At 33.3% G+C, this 17,079-nt stretch overlaps 1 protein-coding gene across 1 annotated transcript in view; it reads right to left on the bottom strand.

Moving 5' to 3' along the window:
* Positions 1–17,079, bottom strand: part of LOC114331968 (GTPase-activating Rap/Ran-GAP domain-like protein 3) — a 301,406-nt gene that overhangs the window by 41,281 nt on the left and 243,046 nt on the right. The gene's annotated exons all lie outside the window — the stretch shown is intronic.

Below are 17,079 nucleotides of genomic sequence, written 5' to 3'. Positions count from 1 at the left end.
TAATATTTACAAAAAAGTATAACTTGGACTTGGAGTATAGCTTGGAAAAATAAAAAGAACTCAAAAGTCAGTATGTTGCGGCATTATTGTACAAACGTTTACATAATTAAAATTGTAGTAACTACAAGCCAGCTTTTAATACAACATGAATTTGAGAGTGTTGTAATAGGGGAGTCAAGATAGAACAAAAACATGCATTGTTTCGGAATAATTCAAACAAGCTTATATTTTTCTAAAACTCTTTTTCTAGTTAATATACGTTAAAGTAACAAGTTCTACTCACAGATTTTGTCGCTAATTGTTTATTAATTGTTTAAACAATAACAATGATTTTGTGTAATAATTTTAAAAATATCGTTGAATTCATCATTCTACTTTGATCAAATATGTTTCTACTTTGTTTTTGATTATGCTGAATGAATATGGCATTACAATTTCAAAATTCTTATACAGAAGCTCTTATACAGTATGTCTGCGTAGCTAGGAACCATATGGGAAACTTTTTTATTCCAATTTACATACTGTATAAAAGCACTCCGACATAGTGTATAAAAGCACAAAAAAAATTTTATTGAACATTAACTATTGTTAAAGAATATTATTAATGTATTTTAGGTAAGTTTTACAGAAAAAAGTTTTGATCACTTTGTATAAACATTTTTTAGCAGGTAATTTTCGGTTTTTGTATTACATTTTTTATCTTTCTTAATTTTCTCGAAAAGAAATTGTTTATTTCATTTCTAAAGTACAATAATTTAGTGTATTTTAAAGATTATGTTGTAGTTTTCTTATTTGAGGCAATAATAATTTCATATTTTATGACTTTTAATATTTTGATTCAAAGAATTATTTAACACAAAAAAATATTGTTTACTAAATTTATTAAATGGTTTTTCTAACAAATCTACCATAGGGTCTAAAGTCCAAAGTCTAAAGGGGCCAAATTGGCCCTGTGTAAGTTATTATCGTTTTCTGGGAAATTCGACGAGCCTTTCTTTCAAATTCCTGTCGGATGGGTAAAATTATACAGGGTGTAACGAAAATACAGGTCATAAATTTAATCACATATTCTGGGACCAAAAATAGTTTGATTGAACCTAACTTACCTTAGTACAAATGTGCATATAAAAAAAGTTACAACCCTTTGAAGTTACAAAATGAAAATCGATTTTTTCCAATATATCGAAAACTATTAAAGATTTTTTATTGAAAATGGACATTTTTACGACAGTAGCATCTTAAGAAAAAATTATAGTGAAATTTGGACACCCTACAAAAATTTTATGGGGGTTTAGTTCCTTTAAACCCCCCCAAACTTTTGTGTACGTTCCAATTAAATTGTTGTTGTAGTACCATTACTTAAACACAATATTTTTAAAACTTTTTTGGCTCTTAGTACTTTTTCGAAAATTCAGTTTTTATCGAGATATTTTGAATATTTGTCAAATCCACCACATATTTGTATATAGTTAAGTACGATCATGGAGACATAAAAATATGAAAATTATGTATGATTTACATTTTTAGGTATATTTTGAACCGTATTAAAAAAGAAGCCATATCTCGATAAAAGTTGCCTGCTCGAAAAAATACAAAGAGGCAAAAATTTTTAAAAACATTTTGTTTAATTAATGGTATCGCAGAAATAGTTTAATTGGAGCGTACATAAACATTTGGGGGGTTTAAAGAACAACACCCCCATAAAATTTTTTGTAAACATATTAAAAAAGAAGCCGCAACTCGATAAAAACTGCCTTATCGAAAAAATACTAAGAGCCAAAAAAGTTTTAAAAATATTGAATTTAACTAATGGTACCACAATAATAATTTAATTGGAACGTACAGAAAAGTTTGGGGGGGGGGGGGTTTAAGGGAACAAAACCCCCATAAATTTTTTGTGGTTAGCACAAATTTCACTATAATTTTTCTTTAAGATGCTCCTGCCGTAAGAATGCCACATATCCATTTTTAATAAAAAATCTCGAATAGTTTTCGATATATTCGAAAAAATCGATTTTAATTTTGTAACTTCAAAGGGCTGTAACTTTTTTTATGTGCATATTTGTACTACGGTAAGTTAGGTTCCTTCGAACTATTTTTGGTCACAGAACATGTGATTTAATTTATGACCTGTATTTTTGTTACACCCTGTATTTATGTATGTTTATTGTAAATGGTTACCCTTCTACTGGTACTGATCATCTACGTAATAAAGATAAAATTGTTGGTGAACACAAAGATACAATTGTGGGTGTAGAGGACCAAATGACGCGTCTTTATACTACAAAAGTAACTTCAAGACGATGGCCTATGTACGTGTTTTATAATACTCTTGACTTAGAAGCAATAAATGCATGGATTATTTATAAAGAAATAACTGGAAGTAGACTCAGTCTTTGTAAGTTTATTCTTCAGCTGTGTGAAAAATTATGGGCCCCATACCTTGCCTCCCGAAATCTGGAACTACGCCTAGCAACACCAGGTCTACCAACAACTATCACTGTTATTATCCAAAAACGACAAAAATATCAATTTAAAATATTTTGTAAAGTAAATCATACTTCCAATCATTGCCGCGGCTGTAACAAGGCAATGTGTGGCAAATATCAAAAACTGCAAACTGTATGGTGCTCCGAATGTTTTTGATAGGCAGCGAATGTGTTAAACAATGAAAGTAAAAAATAAAATCAGATTCTATCGTCTAGAGTAGATTTAATTTCTTTTAACTGAGTTTTAATTGATTAAAAAACGTGGGGCCAAAATGATCCCTTCCGGCTTTCTAGGTAGGTAAGCTAAGCCCGACTTTCTAGTGTTAAAAAAGCACCAATAAAATTGTAATAAATCTGTTTAAACTTAAGTAATATCATCTTAAAGTGGCAGTAACGCTGTAAAACTACGAAGTTTTCAAAAATTACATTTTTTGAGACGCCGTATCATTTGAATTAAATTTTTGAGATTTTTTTTGAATAAAACCTCATTTAGCAAGATGTGTGAAAGGTAAGTTATGCAAATTTGAGAGTTTTATAAGTTAAATTATATTAGTTGCACATTTTTAAATCATTTTTAAACACTATTCATGTAAGTCCCATTTTCCGCTCACACCGTACTTATGCCCATCCATTTTATTTCTTTTAATTATAACCATAAGATAGCTAAATTTTCTTCTTTCATGTCCAATTCATAAAATTTCATTTGATTCATTAGTTAAATAATTACATTAAAATAACTCAACCGTGCACTTTGCCGAACACTAGTTTACAGTGCGCCAATGTTTGTGAGCAGGGTGACTTAAGCGTTATAAATAAAAAATTGTATAGTTATAAATAGAAGCTATAGACTTAATTAACTTGAATATTTTGGCCATGTTATGCGACACCCAGAGAGATATATTATACTCCATTTAAAAATACAAGGCAAGGTAGACGGAAGAAGAGGGCCAGGTCGAAGAAGAACGTCATGGCTTAAAAACCTGAGAGAATGGTATAACAGATCCTCTGCATCCCTTTTCCGAGCTGCCGTTAACAAAATTGCTATAGCCAATTTGATAGCCAACGTTCGATAATCGAGCACGGAACATGAAGATGAAGATATACTTAATTTTAGAAAAATCTTTATATAAGGTTTCTTTTGTAAAATTTCCTGAATTGTTTAATGGTCAAGTCAGTTTTTTTCTAGAACATATATTTTTGGGGTTATTTAAAAAAACATCTAATTTCGCAGTTCATTTGTTTAATAAAAAATGAAGCACCCACTTCTCTAGTAGAACTTTTTGATATGTTGTTTATTAAACATTTCTTAAAGAAATTACAAAAAGTTCTATCTTGTTTGATTTCTTCCGAAGTGAAAATCTATATGCACTCCCCTAAAAGGCATGTTTCGATACGTAATAAAATCTACTACTATCAAAATTGATATCTAATTTTAGTAACTGCATCAAATGCGGTAGTGATTTTTATTGAAAAAAAAAGTCTACATTTATTTTATAGCGGGCATAGGGAAAAACTACATAAATTTGATTACAAAGATAAATGAAAAAAATATGCACATGATGGATTATTTCAATCCAAATGAGACAAGGGAGATGTAGGAAAACTTCCGAAAAAGATAGTTATCCTTGTGAGAGCAGAATAGGTAAAGCTCAATCCCTATGGTGAAGAAAAAAAAGATTAATCAAATGTTAGATATTTAGAAGTTAGAGGAAGCACACGGCCCAATAACAATGTCTGCCTTATACTGCCCACCTAAACATGTCGTTAAAAAAGAACATTTCCTAGAATATTTCAACACTCTAGGGAACAAATTCATTGCAGGAGGAGATTATAATTCAAAACATCCGATGTGGGGCTCTAGACTAACAACACCAAGAGGCAGAGAATTAGCTAAAGCAATGGTAGAAAATAACCTGCAACAAATTTCTACTGGCGAACCAACTTATTGGCCGTCTGATTTAAACAAAATACCTGATGTCGTTGACTTCTGCATCACAAAAGGCATCGATACCAAAAAATGTAAAGCTGAATCATGCTTTGATTTATCATCAGACCACTCACCCTTTATAATAACAATCTCCGAAAAAATCTTAAACAAAGAACATCAACCAACTTTGCATAACACCAAGACTAACTGGTCCCAATTTAGAGAAAAACTAGACAGCCTGATTTCACTAAATCTGTCCTTGAAAAATGAACTCGAACTAGAATCAGCTGTAGATAAACTAACAGAAATCATACAAATTGCTGCATGGTACGCGACTCCCAGCTACGAACCATCTCCAAACAGAAATGTGTCTCTTACAATTAAACAAAAAATTTTAGAAAAACGAAAATTACGTAAAAATTGGCAAGAGTCAAGAACGGCAGAAAATAAGAAAAAACTTAACAAAGCAACAAAGGAATTAAAGGAATTAATCCATGAAGAAGAAAACCATGGAATAAAAGAATATTTAGAAAATTTAACACCAACTGAAGCTACAGATTCTTCACTCTGGAAAGCCACGAAAAAGCTCAAACGGCCCCAATAGCATAAGCCACCAATCAGAGATGAGGCAAACACCTGGGCTAGGAATGACAAAGAAAAAGCTGATCTTTTTGGCAAGCACCTTCAAAAAGTATTTACGCCATACCCTTCTACAGTATCTACAGAGGAAGAAACAGAACTAACCAGATTTCTAACAGCACCGTTTCAAATGGATCTGCCCCACACGAAATTTACAGTCAACCAAGTAAAACAAACAATAATAGATGAAATCAACATAAAAAAATCCCCTGAATTTGACCTAATCTCTGGCAAGATTCTAAAAGAAGTCTCGGATAAGTGCATAAAACTAATCACCTTTATATTTAATGCAATTCTGCGCCTAAATTACTTCCCTAGTTCATGGAAAGTGGCACAAATCCTAATGATCCTTAAACCCGGAAAAAGACCGGAAAATGCATCTTCATACCGGCCTATAAGCCTTTTGCCTATGATTAGCAAAGTCTTTGAAAAAATGTACGTCAAAGGTTGAAAACGATAATAGACGAAAATAAAATAATTCCAGAACACCAATTCGGTTTTCGAGACAAACATGGAACCATAGAACAAGTGCAGAGGCTAGTCAATCAAATAAACAAGGATTTTAACTCCAAAAGATACCGTTCTGCTGCTTTTCTTGACATATCTCAGGCTTTTGACAAGGTATGGCATATAGGGCTACAAATAAAATTAAAGAAGCTCCTACCCTATCCTCACTTCCAGCTCTTAAAATCCTTCATAGAAAATAGACACTTCCTTGTGAAGCACGGTACCGAGCACACTAAGATATATCCTATTCACTCAGGCATCCCACAAGGCAGCGTTCTCGGCCCAATTCTGTATCTTTTATACACAGCGGACATTCCTACATCTAGTACAACTACAGTTGCAACGTATGCAGATGACACTGCTATCCTGGCATCCCACACAGATCCAACAACAGCATCAAGGAATCTTCAATCAAACCTAAATAGAATTCAGTAATGGATGAAAGTATGGCGCATCAAATCTAATGGAACTAAATCATTACATGTAACATTCACGCTACGCAGAGAAACATGCCCCCCCTGTATATATTGATAATGTATTGGCTCATTGGACGCAATTCCAAACTATCTCTGGATAACAAAATTTTACTCTACAAGTCCATCCTCAAGCCGATATGGACTTATGGGATTCAGCTATGGGGCACTGTTAGCGTCTCCAATACAAACATCTTACAGAGATTTCAAAACAAGGTGCTGCGTTCCATAGTGAATGCGCCATACTATGTATCCAACGAGGTGATTCAACACGACATCCCCCTAGAATCCGTGAAAGAAGCAATACAACGTTTTAGTGTTAAATACTGTGAACGAGTGTTAGTGCATCATAATGCGTTTGCCAGACAATTAAATGTGCGGGACGTCTTTGAAGTGCGCAGACTAAAACGGCAACTGCCGTCCGACGTAACCAACTGAATGTAATCAAAAGTGTATTCAGACTGATAAAATTTTAGTTTTAGAATTGTAAAGAGGTTACTCACTGGAGTAACTCTCTACATGTCTGTATTTTTTACCATAACAAATGCTTAATGCCCAATGGGCAGATTGTTGTACTCACTGGAGTTAATAAAAAAAATTTAGAAGATAAAAATAACTTTTCTCTATGGTTTTTTTAATTATTTTATTTGGGAGGTGTGCAACCATACGGCCTAACGGTAGAGCCGCTTTTGATATTAATACTACTTAGCGTAATTAAAGTATTAATAATTTAGGATATAATGGATGCATCTGCCATGTGATGGTAAATAGATATTTATACAATAATGAGTTTGTCAAATACGATACTGAAATATTAATAACCAATAAATCGATAAATAAAATAGCTATTTAGATTAACGTAATAATATTATAAATTACTTTCATATTTAGGTAATAGGTTTATTTCAATTTTTGTATACTTAACCCTTAACCGGAAAGGTTACATTTTTGGACATAAATGGAAAGGTCTCGTCTCACAGATGATTGTAAATAATCAACGTTATCAATGTGGTAAATAACATAATGCATTGTTAAAATGTCTTTCATTTATCAAAAAACACAGTAAACAAATTTGAAACATTTTGAAAGATTGTCAAAATCTCAAATTATCAAGAACTAAAAGTTAAACTATGAGCAGTAGATAAGTTCTAAATTAAAAAAGGCATCTAGATTATGGTCTGCAGCAATTTATGACTTTCCTCATGTTCATGTTTCTTCGCTTAGTACAAGAACTTTCCTTAATTTCATCCGATAACTCTGAATTACGCTTGTGATTGGAATCAATATGCTCATTCAATGAAGCAGCATCTACATTATATATTAAGGGTCGTTTAGACATTGTATATTAAGGGTCGTTTAGACACAGCGATAAATCAAGCAACAATCGATATCAATCCAGTTGTTGCAATTTATCGTTGTGTGTAAACGGTGCATCGCAGCGACTTATCGAAGTTGAAGTTGGATTGAAGTTGGTAGCGAATTGCATCAACTTATTCTAACGATCTAGTTGTTTTAATTTATCGTCGTGTCTGAACGGTACATCGATTTATCGGAATTGGAGTTGGGTTGCATCAATTTAAGAGAATCTTACCGAATTAGAATTTATTTACATATCCAACTAAATGAATACCATTTATTTGATAATGCTCATAATTTGATACTATGTGGCTTTGCCAATTAATCAACAATAATATAATACTTTTATCAACTATAAGAATTATATGTATGTACAGAGTGATTGATTAGGGTAAAGCTGCGTAGATCCGTTATGGTAATAGATAGCAATAAAAGTTAATAACAAAAATTGTAGCCAACTTTGAGATTTACATTTCAAAATTAATTAGAATGTTACAAGGTGTTCGATAACATAATGGCAGATCAAACTTATGTTTTTTTAAATGGAACACCCTATATTTTATTTTATACTCGAAATCATCTTAACTTCTCTATTACAAAAATATAAAGGTTTGTTATGTTATACAACGGTTATACATGGTACTTACAAAATTATAACCAATTTTATATGAAAATCGTAACAAGTTCAACTCACTGTATAAATAAAAATAAGCAAAAAAGCAATAGATTATTGATGCCATATTTTTTTATTTATTGTCATAAAGGATTGATATCGCTAATTTTCTTTATATTGTATACAGGGTGAGTCAAAACGCAAGTAAGTACATTATTTTCTCAGTAATTTTAAATGGAATGGATTTTATATCACTATCGAAAAGTATCATTACCGTTTCTACTTTAATTTTTATAAAACATTCCCTACCTATGTCTAAATTTATTAGTTTTCGAGATATTTTCATTTTTCAGAGCAAATGATTAATTACGGGTCTAAAACTTTCCAAATTTTGAGTAAGCCATGACTGGATTGTCCAAAAACTGACAATTTACGATTACTGATTATGGTAGGGGAGCAAAGTATGCTAAATGTGCAGTCACTCGAGCGCTGTGGGGACCTGTTGGGTTGTGATTATTAGGTCCTAAAACCAAAAGAAGTTAAGTAAAATTTTCCATTTTAGTGGGGACTTGCCATTTTTTAATTTAATTTTCCATTTCAACCATAGAGCATCCAAAAATAAAAATTTGGGACTTCTATTTAAAATTTTAAAGTAACCCCCCTCCCACCTCCGTAGGGGGTCGTGTTTGGTACCATTCGATAGATTTTTTAAAAAAATAGAATAAATTTATTTTGCAGTTTTTCGATCTTATGTTAATTTTGAGAAATATCGCGGCATTTGTAATTAAAATTTAAAATTTACCCCCCACCCCTCTCAGTGGGGGGTCATGTTTGATATCATTCGATAGATTTTTGAAAAATATTGAACATGTAGTTTTTAGTTTTTCGATTTAACGTTCATTTCGCTAAATATTCGCTTTTTTGTGAAACAATTCTTTTTTTTCGCTCAAATCGTCAGATTTTTGAAATATACACTCTTTTGCATGTACTTAACTTACCTTATCTTAATCTGACAATTTCGAGTGTTTTTAAAGATAGATTTTTTTTTCGGGCTCTCCTTAACGAACTCCTTTGTGTTAAGAGCCAATATATGGTAGAGGTACGTCTGCAGGATACCAAGTTTCTCCCAATATGATAATCTGACGCGCTCAAGTAACTGTAAAAATCCCCGCTTGGGCTCCCCTACCATTGTCAATCTGGTAATAAATGTAACAATGTAGCAAATACAGAAATTAGTAATAAATTTTACAAAAAAAAACACATCCACAACATACTTAAAAAATTTTTGAAACAATTAAAAACTACTTTTATTGTGTAAGTGTAAGAAATAAGAAAGAAAAATAATTTATTAGTTATAAATTTTGCAAAAAAAAACCAACACAAAACAACCATTTTGTGAAAACAAATAAAAACTACTTTTGTATGTAAATGTACCAATGTAACAAATAAGGAACGAAAAATAATTTATCAGTAAAAAATTTTACAAAAAAGACATGAACACAAAACACAACATTTTTGAAAAAATTAAAATATTTTAAATATTTATGTAATTACAAAGTTGTTCAAAATGACCGCCTAACACTATATGCATGCATTATATGCATGCCTAAAAACGGTCATTCAATAAAATACTTACACTACGAAGCATTTGTAAATTAACACTTCGAAATACAATTTGTATTCTATTTTTCATCTCCTCTCTTGTTGTTGGAGGCATATTATAACCTTCATTCTTAAAGTAACCCCAAAAAATTAGTCCAGTTTATTAAATACTGGTGATCTGGGTAGCCACGCTACTGGTCCATTGAAAAATGAAAATATCTCGAAAACTAATAAATTTAGACATAGGGAATGTTGTATACAAATTAAAGTACGATAATGGTACTTTTCAATAATGATATAAAATACAGGATATCCTATTTAGATTTTACTGAGAAAATAATGTAGGTACTTGAGTTTTAACTCACCCTGTATTAGATATAAAGAAAATTAGCAATATCAATAATTCTTAAGAATTTTGACAATAAATAAAAAAATATGACATCAATAAACCATTGCCGTTGTGCTGTATATTTATACAGCGAGTTGAACTTGTTACGATTTTCATATAAAATTGGTTAGAACTTTGTAAATACCCTATATAACATCATCATCATAGTCATTAACATCTTAGTAGATGTGTTGTGGTTCATAATTGGGCTTCAGCAGCTCGGACAGTTTGATTGATAATATTTCTCCACTGGTCGCGATCATCAGTTACATGTATTGCCTCAGTATACTGTTTGTTGAGAAGCTTTTTAGTAATGTCCGCTCATCGCTGTGGAGATCTTCCGCGTTGGCGTTGAGTCTGAGGCCTTCCTTGGACCACCAACCGCTCCATTTTGTGATCACTTCGATGGATATGACCAAAGAACTTTAAAATCCTAGAGTAAACGGTACTGGAGAGACGCTGATCCGGTTTAATTTCATCCAGAACCGAGATATTTGTACGGCGAGCCGTCCATGGAATTCGAAGCAGGCGTCTCCATGTCCACATTTCAAAGGCGTCTATACGTCGTCTATCTGATTCTTTGACTCTCCATGTCTCGCATGCATAGTAAAATATGGAAAAGACCAGAGTTGAAACGAGTCTCTTTTTGTTTGTCATAGTAATGTGACGATCACGCCAGACCCCGTTTAGTTCACTCATTGCTGCTCTTGCTAGTTGAATGCGTCTTCTAATTTCGGGTTCACAACTGCCTGTGTTGTTAACTAGAGCTCCAAGATATATCATAGATGAGACTACCTCGCATCCCGCAATAGTTTGGGTTTCAGGAAACTGTTGTTGGCGATCAATAACCATGATTTTGGTTTTGTTGTAGTTAACCATGAGTCCAAATTTAGCACTTTCTACCTCGAGTTTTTTTAATAATACAGTAATTTCTTCTGGAGTAGAGGCTAGAAGTGTAGTGTCGTCTGCAAAACGCAAGTTAGATATCTTAACACCACCTAGGTTTACTCCTCCCTCCCAACCATCCAAGACTGCGCATTATGAACTCCGAATAGATGTTAAATAATAAGGGAGATAAAATGCATCCTTGGCGTACTCCCTTCTCCAAAGTGCATTTGTCAGACAGGTATCCGTCCATTCGAATATATGCCAGGTTATCTTGGTACAGTTTGCTAATAAGATGAGTCAAGTGTTTGGGTACACCCATTGTCGTCAATATGTTCCATAGTTTGTCTCATCTAACATTATCAAAGGCCTTTGTATAATCGACGAAACATATAAATATCGGGATCTGGTATTCTCTGGCTTTTTCTATGATGTATCTTACATTAAGGATTTGTTCTCTAGTACCTCTGCCCTTTACAAATCCAGCCTGCTCAGGTGCTATTTGCCAACTTATGAAGTTTTCTAGACGCCGTTACAGTATGTAGAGGATCACCTTACTGGCGTGTGATATTAGAGCTAATAGCCTGTAGTTGTTACAATTATTTGTTGAACCTTTCTTATGAAGAGGTATGATTATGGTCTTTCTCCAATCCTCAGGCCAGACGCCTGTGTGCCATATTTCATTACACAATCGATGTAATATTTTCACTCCACATTCCGGAAGATGCTTCAAGACGTCTGCAGTAATGAGATCATATCCTGCTGCTTTGTTTAACTTAAGTCTTTTTAAAGCGAATTCCACCTCGGAAAAAAACTATATAACATACCCAATCTTTATATTTTTGTGATGAAGTTGACAGGATCTATTAGGATGAAAACTCGTTATAATTTATTGAAGGGTGTAAAGTGTACACAATACTCCCCTCTTCAATTTGTTGTGGTGAATCACATTGCAATAAATCGCAGCAACATATCGCAGCGTCTAAATCGCAGCGTTTCAATCATCAACAAGTCACAGCAATTTGTTATCACAATAAGTTGCTGTGACTTTACTAGCATCATTAACAATCTCATACCACTTCTAGCAGTTCTACCCCCACCACAATACGAGCAAAAATGACCAGAATGGTCCTTGGATCTTGGCGGAGACGCCCATATTAATTCTTATGGGCACACCCACCAAATCGTAGTTTTTGGTCCAGAAACGATGGAGATTCTGAAAATAGATCTTAAGGTGAAACAGCTGGAATAAAAGTTCCACATTAACAACATTAGATATATATGGAGGACTGTCATCATACCGGAAAAATTGAAGATCTTTGGACTTCCGAAACTTTTAAAAACACAATTTTTATACAGTTTGGCGTACAATACCCCTACATGCGACATTATATTATATACACGAAATTTTCGATTTTCTAAATCTGACTTAATTGAAAATTGGACCAAATCCCATCTTAAAGTTTAGGGAAAGACTCACCCATCCATATGTCAAATCTCTATTTTGGACCGAGGGTGTGGATTTTACAGCCCTTCCCATTTAGGGTCTGTTTTTCGTTCTCGTCTCCAAAACTTCCAAAAATTTCAATAGTTTAAGTCCGGTCTTTGCGGCTTCTGATAGTACTAATCATTACCTTTCCAACACATGTCTAATTTTAAAAATCGGTTATACCTACGGTGACCATATGTACTTATTTAAGTATTACAGTACTTCTTTTTAAATATTGTCCTAATGTACTTTAAAACCTTTCTAAGGACACTCAAATGTACTTATTTTTTCTAAAAAAATTAATATTTTTATCTTTTATAAGTACCGTATTTACACTCAGTCCTGTTCGACAGGGGCAGCGTGAACGTGTAAATAGCTCACTCGCGCTGCCGCTGCTAATGCTACTGCCATTGCAGTTTTATGAAGCCATTCTGAAAGTAGAAGGTGATAAAATAAATGCGGCAATGCTGCCCAAGAATACTTTAATCTTAAAAACAAATTACAACATCGGTTGGACGCATTATTTTTGCCGCTAAAGTGAGAGAATGTCTTGGTAAACTTGAAGACGGTCAACCCGCTACTGAAAACGTCAGTATACAAGTGAGACATTTTTACAGAAAATGTGTAACCTATCTAGAAAACTGGAGTACAAATCTTCATGAGTTCAAACTATTCAAATGGATAGATCTAAGAAATGAAATAACATGGAACGATGTTTGCTATTCTGTTGAAGCTTTTAAACTGTATATCAAGACAACCATTTTAAATCAAGATCAACTCTTTGACGAACTGGGAATTTTGAAAGACTTGGCTACAAGTGAAAAAATTGCTGAGTGGAACAGAGAAGAAAAAAAATAGTCAGGATCGATGGCTTGAAGTTTTTAAGTGTGTAGATCAATTCAAACTGAAAAACTTACAAATATTATGCGAATTTATGTTTTGCCTTCCGGGTACTAGTGCGGCTATCGAGCGTTTATTTTCTGTCTTCTTCTTCTTCACGTGCCATATCAGAATTATCCGACGTTGGCGATCACCATTGCGAAGGCTTCTCGATCTTCTGCAATATGGAATAGTTGTCCTGCATTTGATATATGAGTCCATTCACGAATGTTTTTTAACCAAGAAACTTGTTTTCTTCCTACACCTCTACGGCCCTCTATTTTGCCTTTAAGGATCAGTTGTAATGTTTTATATCGACTTCCCCTCACTATATGTCCCAGATAAGACATTTTTCGATGTTTAACAGTCTTTAGCAGTTCTCTATCTTTGTTAACCTTCCTTAGTACTTCTTCATTAGTTTTTCTTGCTGTCCAGGGTATCTTGAGCATCCGTCTATGAATCCACATTTCCAATGCTTCAATTCTGTTCATAATCGATACTTTTAGCGTCCACACTTCTGCACTATACAAAAGTACGGACCAAACATAGCACTTGACCATTCTTTGTCTTAGTTCTAAACTGAGATGATTATTGCAAAGAAATGACTTCATTTTCGTAAAAGTAGTTTTAGTCATTGCTATTCTACGTTTTATTTCTATGTCTGGATTTTCTGTAATAAATAATTATTGGACGTCGGAAAAGTCACAAATGTCCATCTCCACCATAGATCTCGACTCTCATGGCAGCGATGCCGGTGTACGCAAATTTTGATGAGACTTGTAATGAAATGTTTCATTTACTTCAGTCGAAGCCGGATCTTCTTAAATTAATTTCAAGTTCAGAAAAATATGAATGGTACAAAAAACCGTAAGAAGATGGGGCTATTCCAGGTCCCTCATCTAAAAACTTTTAATTACAGGCTTCTAACTTTTTTAAAGTTAATATAATATGTTGTTTAATTTAATTGATACAATTTTTTATGTTTAGCTACATGGTTTATTTATTTTTATTGACAAAAAGTTATGTTTGTCCAATAAAAAGATACATTTTGCATTTTTAATACATTTTTGTTTTTTTGTACTTTTTTTTCTTTAAAAAGATATGGTCACCGTTATACCATTCAAAAGTTACCGAGCTCAGAACCATGACTTAATTTTTACTTAAAAAGGAGAAAATGTTTGTGGATATGTAGTATGTATGTATGTGGAAAAGTTACACCGATCTGAATTTTTTTCTGTGTTTCAAGAGAGGTTAAGGGCCGATTCAGAACCGGTGTAGTTTGTGACTTTTGACCACCCATAAGCCAGCTATAGGGCTTGGTAGGTACAAAATTGCATATTTTTTGGGCGTATATATATCTTAGATTCAAGGAGAGACATGAAAACCGCAAATACACCAAATCAATAGCGTTGAGTTAAGCTTTCAAATGGTGCCTAAGCGGTTAGGATCAGACACACACACGGCTCAGACATAGACGCGTCTAACGGTGTATACCTCATATATGGGAAAATTCGAATTTTTAAGTTATAGGCTTCATAAGTATGATCAAATCTATTTCTTATGGGGAAAACGGTTTTTCAAGTTCAATAATTTCTGTAATACCTTCAGTTATCATACTTTACCTTGGATGCATCAGATACTACTTGTCAATACGTTTCAAATTCATGTTTAATGATCACAATCGGTTAAGCCGTTCAGAAGTAATCGAGCTCCCAAAGTATAATCCAGTTAACCATTATCGCCGAAATGGTTTATATAGTTGTAGTGGTTACGACGCTAAGATTGATCGTGCAATCCGAGTTAATTTGCCTGCCATAATTATTAGGATGGCTGAGATATAAACTAGGATTTTCTCATCACAAGTCGGGTGTCGTAACTACTAGATCATTTGGGAGAGAATGAGACAAAAGCGACCATTTATAACGCTTAACGTATAATCGAGAATATTACATTCGACTTCATATATTTAATTTATAAAAAAATTGAAAAACTCCTGATACAAGAATAAAAAAACGCTAAACGCTGCGCCGTAAAAATGAGTGGCGCATAAAATATTACAGCTACAAAAGTGCTGATATGAGTATTACGTGGCGGGAATATGTATTTTCATTTTGATGGAAAATAAAGTTCTAGTTTTATTTTGAAAGATTTTTTCCACAATAATTACTAAATTTGAAGTAAAACGCGCCACAAAAGAGCCTCAAAATGCAAATTGTATCAAAGTTACTATTTTGTGGCGCGGTTTACTTTAAATTAAGAGCAAACAGTAGCGATCAACAGGTAGCAACAAACGCGTTCCAAGATTGTGGCTCTAATTTTGAATATTTAGTCGAGATATTTGGCACACATATTCGTGATATAATAAAGAATGGCGGTACAGAGCCCAATTTCAGAAATATGTTGGTATGTGGAAATTACTCTATAACTAAATAAAACATTGAAAAAAAAAAGAATGTGTATCAAAACTTAACAATAATTACCAAAAATTAACTAAAATTTAACAATAAAAAAAATAAAAAAAATGAATATAAATCGTCCGGGATTTGAACCCGCGATCTCTCGATCTTTGGTCCAATGCTATACCAACCGAGCTATCAAGCCTCGTGATATTGACGTGTCGGATACAATTACACATCACGGTGACATATAGATCAAAGTGAATTATAAAAATAGATATTTTATTAACTTACGCCCGAGGAAGGCAAATCCAAAGACACAACAATTATAATAAATAATACATTTACTAAGAACACTAATATATTCTTTTAATGACTTATTTGCGCTGATACATACATAATTTGAAAGATTTAGGTCTGGATCCCGCGTATGAAAAAAAAAGTTGATTAATAGCAAGCTGAAAATTTGTTAATAGCTTAAGGGTGTCTAGTCGGACAAACTTTGATATATGGGAACACTGGAACAGGGGAAGTTTTAATTGTGGAACAGGTTAAAAATTTGGAACGGTCAGACCACGAAAACGGCACATGTATTTTGTCCGACAGAACAGACTTAAACTCTCCGAACAGAGATTAAACTCTAATGTAAAAATCAGACATCTATTTGTCATCTAATGGGCGTTTTAATGAGTGGAATATGTAGAATATGTCAAATGACAGGAATTATGAGAGGTGATAAATAGCAGTCTGATTTTTGCATGAGAGTTTAATCTCTGTTCGGAGAGTTTAAGTCTGTTCTGTCGGACAAAATAAATGTGCCGTTTTCGTGGTCTGACCGTTGCAATTTTTTAACCTCTTCCACAATCAAAACTGCCCCTGTTACAGTGTTCCCATATATCAAAGTTTATCCAACTGGACACCCTTAAGCTATTAACAAACTTTCAGCTTGCTATTAATCAACTTTTTTTTTCATACGCTGGATCCAGACCTAATTAGCAACGAACTACTCTGTCTGCGCATGCGCCAGGGAATTATAAAATTTCACCCTCGATCGTAAAGAAGTATAATTTCAAAATGGAGCCTGTACCGCCATTAAGAAAGACAAAAAAATACACTTTCTTCAAATAAACTTTTTTATCTCGTGCCTAGATTTTGTGTCACATTGGAACTACTAAAAATCGATTTTTTTATAACAAGAAATCCAACGTCACTTACTTGACAACATTTCGCGCCTATGTGTAAAAAAATTATTGTTTTTGATAATATAAACGTCACTGTCAGTGTCGAATTACCGGCGCACTGTTCCCTCACTTTTAAAAGTTCGCAGAACTTTCGCAATTTTGGACCGCGTTTGTTGCTACCTGTTGATCGCTACAGTGTGATCTTAAAATATTATGGAAAAAATCTTTCAAAATAAAAGTAGAATTTTATTTTCC

This window comes from Diabrotica virgifera, chromosome 5 (genome assembly GCF_917563875.1).
Source record: "Diabrotica virgifera virgifera chromosome 5, PGI_DIABVI_V3a".
NCBI lineage: Eukaryota > Metazoa > Arthropoda > Insecta > Coleoptera > Chrysomelidae > Diabrotica > Diabrotica virgifera.
The sequence above is the reverse complement of the archived record's forward strand: the minus strand, read 5'-3'. Positions and strand labels throughout refer to the sequence as shown.